At 39.8% G+C, this 6,000-nt stretch overlaps 1 protein-coding gene across 6 annotated transcripts in view; it reads left to right on the top strand.

The window, feature by feature from the left end:
* The first annotated feature begins 495 nt into the window (after positions 1–495).
* Positions 496–6,000, top strand: part of LOC148323034 (oxysterol-binding protein-related protein 7-like) — a 30,054-nt gene continuing 24,549 nt past the window's right edge. For 3 of the 6 annotated variants that reach the window (XM_088316213.1, XM_088316210.1, XM_088316208.1), the window contains exon 1: positions 496–632. The gene's annotated coding sequence lies outside the window, so the exon portion shown is untranslated. Of the gene's footprint in view, positions 633–5,079; positions 5,164–6,000 lie in introns of all 6 variants that reach the window. The other 3 variants (XM_088316211.1, XM_088316212.1, XM_088316209.1) reach the window with 2 other exon arrangements.

Here is a 6,000-nt window from a genome sequence, read left to right as displayed (position 1 = left end):
ACAATTTTAATTAATCATTTTATTTTGTATTTATTTATTTTGTGCACTTTCAGTCCTGCTTACCTGTTAACCTTATGAAGTAATCCAACTAGGTTGAACGAAAGGTGGCATAACGGTTACAAGATTTGTCTTTCTGAAGAGTCGGAGCGTCTCTCCTGCTGTAGGGAAAATTACAATTCTAGATCTTTCTTTAAAAAAATCGCTACATATCACAACATCCCAAAAATATCCGGTATCATCATACATATATTTAACATATTTACATAGCCGTAACCTATAATATTCAAATTGACCATTCTGACGACGTGTGTGTGTGTGTACGTGTGTCTGTGTGTTTTTTACTAAATAATGAAAAGAATACAGGCCCTTTTGATATAGCCTGTTTTACATTTTAATTCAATATTATTTATTATATTTATTTGTAGGCATTTGAGTCGTCTTATGTACCTTTAAGTATTAGGGAGGGAAAAAAACAAACAAAAAAAAAACGTTCCCGCCCCCTTTTGTGTGGTGGAGAAGATCCCATGGTGCACCTGTCTGCTTGTGCAGGTGGTGGTTAACTCCAATCTAGTCCCCCGTTACGGCACCGTCTCAAACTGCTTGAATCGTTTCAGCCTTCTGCTGCTTCTCAGGTAAGCCATTTTCGAAGTGATTGGTAATTTCGTTAAGAGTCCGTTGTTACTTTCCTTAGCCGATGCGGACTTGTAGTGTAAGCGCCCGTTCAAACTTTCCATCACTACACCTTACTATATTTAATCACTATTCACTCGTGTGTGGAATTACAACTTTTAAAGTGATTTCGTGGAAAGATTTTCATACTAACTGTGTTTTATGTGTTTCTTAATGTCTCCATCGGCTCTGTCATCAGCTGGGTTTAATTAGGCCGCCCGCTGTCTTAAATAGGCTAAGCATAAATTGTCCATGGTTGCTGTAACCGTTGCTTGATTTTTTTTTTTTTTTCATTGTGTTCTTTGAATCACTCAAGAGGATTGAGGTAATTCTGGAGAGCTATCAAGGAAGACCACTCAGTGCCAGACTGAAGTGACGTTCACTGCACACAAACAAGATGTCTGGAATGTGTCATTTTTAATAGACGTTGCGTTGTCCAAACCTTTTAATGGCATGTTTTTATTTTAAGATGTACTGCCTAACCCTTTAATTTGTACTCATTTAAAAATGTGTGCATCAGTGTCTATCGGTCTGGCTGACAGTGAGTCGAAATAACCTTTTAATTGCCACATATTATGTAAGAATCCTGTTCAGCAAATTGAAGAATGAGTAGTTAAGAAATCAGTGGTGAGTAAAATGTTTGCTCAAACATTACTGCATTAGTTTTAAAATGGAATTGGAAACCAGAAATGCTTACACCATCAACTTTTTTATAGTGGTCATTTACAATTTCTGTATTACAGCAAGAAACCAAGTCGGTGCACATAATTTGCTTTGGCGGGCCACATAAAATGATTTGGTAAATTGGATCTGGCCCCAGAGTTTTGAGTTTCCCACCTGTGATTTCAAGGTTTTTTTGTGAAGCCAAATTTGGAGATGCAAAGTGTTGCCTCTGGATGCATTTAAAAAATAGTTTTCCTTTTTAACATCCTGAAAATAATCAGTGTATGTTCAGCCACAAATATGAAGATTAGATAAGCCAGTGCACTGTAGCAGTATACTTAAAGTTTGAAGTGAAGTTCAAGCAATCAAAAGTTTAACTTATTTGTTTGCCATGGAGTAGATGACTATTGAGTGACAGGAACAGCTCGATATGTTTGGCCATGCTAGCAACCCAGCTGCAGAGAGTTAGTGGCTTGTCAGGTTTTAAGCAGTCGTATTCACAAAGTTATCACATTGATTATTCATGTAGGAATATAGATATTGGCGTTTAGAAATCCCTTTATTGTATAGTAGAAGTTAAAGTGTTAACCCCAGCTTTTTGTTTGAGAAAAAGTACAAAAGTAGTGGTTTTAAAACTACTTAACGTCCGTAAATCCATAATGTAAGTCGCTTATCCTCATAAGGGTCGCGGGGGTGCTGGAGCCTATTGCAGCTGTCTTTGGACAGTTGGCGGGGTACACCCTGAATAAAAGTGAAAGCAATGCAAGGAGGAAAAAATGCATTTAAGCACCAGTCAGGTCCAACATTCTCTTTACATATGTTATGCTATGTTCCCTCATAGTGTAAACGCTACTTTCTAATCAATCTCACGTTTGTGGAATAATAATTAATGAGATGCGTCCACCCCATACCAAAATATTTTACTTGAATTGAAGGACAATCGCTGAGGCCGCACACATGGGCATAAAGTATCTTCTAATCCAAGGCAAATTCATGAAAGTGAAGTGCTTTGTTACAGCTCCAATGCGCTATATAAATAAAATTGTGTTGTATTGTAAAGTGCCATATGTACTACTGAGCATGAACGTGTGTTTCATGGAGCGAAAGATATGACTACTGGTAGTTGTGTATTGTGATGATGCAAAAAGTCCATCTTGACTGGTATGTCATCATTTACCTTTTTTGGGAGTGTGCATCCAAAATTGGGCTGTGTGAAGGGCCACAGATGTGAGATGACAAAACTGGCCAAAATTAATGAGTGTTTATGGCTGCAGCTGTGAAATATTTTGGTATTCGGCTACCGTAGGCGTGATTTTTTAAAAAACTTTTTCTTTCTGCGGTTAGCTTGACTTGGTCTTGGTGACAGTGTACGCTTGAATAAGCGAGTACTCGAGGCCAAAAAAATGCCTTAAGCATTTTCTTTTTCTATTTTATTTTTTTTAACCAATGTAGTCTAATTACTCAAGGACCTGTTTCAGTAGTGTTAACAAATATTGCTAATAGAAATAATATAACTTTAAATAACCCGAGTTGGGGCCCCCCTTTTTGCAGAACAGTCCCCCGCCCTCTGGCTGCTATATCGGTACCCACCGGGCCTTGACCCTGCGGCCTTATTCATAAAAATTGTCAGCTCCAGACCCCGTTCCCTGCTACTGGGGCCTACCATTACAAGAGGGGGGTACAATACCACAATCTCTAAAACAATCTTTAGCTGGCTAATTTACTATTCAAGTCCGCTTACCTTATTATGGGCTTATTATGGTGGGAAGTGTTTCGTCAAATCAAAGTGGGTTAACGGTTTGACATTCCTTCTGTTCTCTCTGTCTGTGGTATTGCCACCCCCCCTCTTGTAATAATATGCCGCAGTAGCAGGTGGGAGGCACGGGTTACGCATGATGTCAGAATAAGGAAATACAGGCATGCTTGAATGCACACTGCTGTCTCAGTCTCTTCATACACAAACATTTGGTGGTGGTACTTTTGATGCATTCAGGGGCAATTTTTGTCGTTTCCCTGTTTCACGAGTAGGTTTATCACACGCATGAGGGGCGATTCGCGGGCTGGACTAAAATCAACCTCTGAGAGAACACCGGAGAACTAAATTACTTATGGGACTACCGCTTGCAACACCTTTTTTTTTTTTTAATCAGTACGCCATTGGTTAGTGTGAACTGGTTCATGAGCTTGGGGCACAGGAGAATCTTTAAAAAAGATCTATATATAACGCAGCCTTGACGATCTCGGAATCGCATTGTCTGACATTGCGATTTCGGTTCCAAAACGATAAATCGTTATGCCCTACAGGAGACTCTCCGAAGATATTCCCCGCACAAAATGCTTGGGTCTGCCCGGTCGGATCGGTATCCAACGCACCAACAAGTGGTGATAAAATGACAGCGCCGCCCCTCTCTTCACCCAAGTGTCCAAGACATGCGGCTGCAAGTTCGATGACATGACCACAAAGTTCATCATTGAACTGTGGCCTTGGGTGTTCTGGTGCCAGCCACGTTAGAACATGGTGTTTGTTCTGGATGATGTGTGTAGCACAAAAGTCCAATAAGAGAACACCACTCGGTCTGATCAGGGGTGCCATTTCTCCCAACCACACCCAAACGGGTCTCACTGTCACTGACTATGTGAGCGTTGAATTCACCCCCCAAAAAATTGAGTCACCAGGTGGGGCGCTCTCATTCAAAGTCTCTTAAATGCTCAAGGGTGTGTACTCTTAACTGCTGTTTGGTGTATAAGGACAAACAACAGTCAGGACCCAGAAGAAAAATACTCTATATGCATTTAATCTGTCATAAAAGCAAAAATTATTGCATTTTTACTTCAAATGTGTTTCTACACAACATTCAATTTAAGTAACACCCCTCCTCCTCCTCCCCAGAAACAGGATTTTTAGTTCATTTTATAAATAATATAAAATTTCTTTTTGGTTTGTTTATAAAGCCATAGAACACAATATTCTGTGGGCCTTCAAAGACTGGTCAAAATATTCTAAAATGGCTGGCACTTAGAGGGTTGGCTGTATGCTAATTTATTTTCAGTACCTGTATTGAGATACTTTGCAGGTATACTATAGAAGTAAAAATCACAACACTAATATACAGTATCGGCCTTGTTTTGTTCAAAGTGCACTTGGTGTTGCCTTAACTTACATTTAGACTGTTGATGCAATCACAGTGATAAAATGCAGGCGAACAGGATTTTAACACTACACTGGTGACTACTGTCATAATCTTGATGTTGTCATCCACGTTTATGGTCCTGTGACCAATAAGAAGAGAGTAATTTGACATGACATCTTGTGACACATTTTGGACCACAAACCAAGCCAATTCGGATACGGACATTGTTTACAATCCAATCTTCTGATGTGGGCTGATTAACTGGAAAAACTCCATGTGAGAATCTAATTTTCTTGGAGCCTTGTATGAAAGTTTTTTGGTTGCTACTGTTTACTTTACGGTTGTGCATATTTGCAAAAAGTGCATAGGACTAATGTTTTTCTATTTTTTTTCCCCTCAATTCAAAATAAATGTGGCAGTGCTCTAGGTCAGTTAACCACGCACCATCAACCATTCACTTTGGAGGCTCTCATAAATTGCTCCAAGAAACGCAAAAAAAAAATTGTGCAGAGCGGGCTTGGTGTATGAGACTCACCCGTTGCGATAAATCAGTATTACAAGTAGGTCAGCTGGTATTATCTGTGAAATGCACCTTGATTTTTCTTCTTGGTCATAGGCTCTTGTGTTCTCATCACCCGGCTTTTTCCCCATTGCAAAGGAACGTTCCAAGGATGTATTTCCCCCTTGCCAGTCAAGCCTTGTGAGTGTGACTGGTTGTTTTTCCCCAAGTGTGGTGGTTTCTTAAAAAAAAAATTGAGGTATGAGATGGGGGGCCAGAGAGACCTCTCTGTTTTTAATAGATGAATTTATGAATGGACTACTGATGTCGGGTCATAATGACAGTTGGAACTAATAAGTGATTCTATGAAAAATTCCTAGCACCCCTTTACTCATCTTACATTGCTGTTATGCACCGTAACAACATATTTGTCTTAAGTGCTGTGTGAGACTTAATCTTCTGCCAACTGTTCAGGTTGCGTTCAAGAGCAGCTTGGAAGAATGTCTTTAGATATGTTGGGTGGACATGGGAAGGAGAGATGACAGATTTGGAAACTTCGTGGTGCGTGTGAAAGTTTCTGTGCTTTTGTCTAGAACTGGTGTGATATTTGTTCAACAACATATTTTTGATCTGGTTCTATGCTCCCCCTGTTTCATTTACTGTGCCTCAACCACATATGGGAATTATTCCTGCAATGAGTGGATGCTGTCATGTGGGCAAAGTGTATCATGCCGCAGTGATGTGTGAAGCAATGTTGCTAATTGGGGTCGTTGCCTGTTGGGAACTGATCATCTTTGGGTTGGGGGCTTGGGTGTGCTGTCGATTACTTTAGTTCAGAGACTCTTGAAGTTAGCTGCTTGAATGGACATTAATTCCTGTGCGATGCCATCCTTAATTTGGAATCCCAAATGTCATCTGATTGGCTATCACAACCATCTATCAACTGTAAAAGTCCCCTCACTCACAGAGAACAGATGATAGCTTGATTTTTTTTTTCTAGTTTCCAATGAAATTTCATTCATATTTCATTTGTATCTT

This window comes from Idiotropiscis lumnitzeri, chromosome 15 (assembly GCF_059441095.1).
Source record: "Idiotropiscis lumnitzeri isolate Australia: NSW breed Sydney's pygmy pipehorse chromosome 15, RoL_Ilum_1.0, whole genome shotgun sequence".
In the NCBI taxonomy this organism is placed as follows: domain Eukaryota; kingdom Metazoa; phylum Chordata; class Actinopteri; order Syngnathiformes; family Syngnathidae; genus Idiotropiscis; species Idiotropiscis lumnitzeri.
The sequence above is the reverse complement of the archived record's forward strand: the minus strand, read 5'-3'. Positions and strand labels throughout refer to the sequence as shown.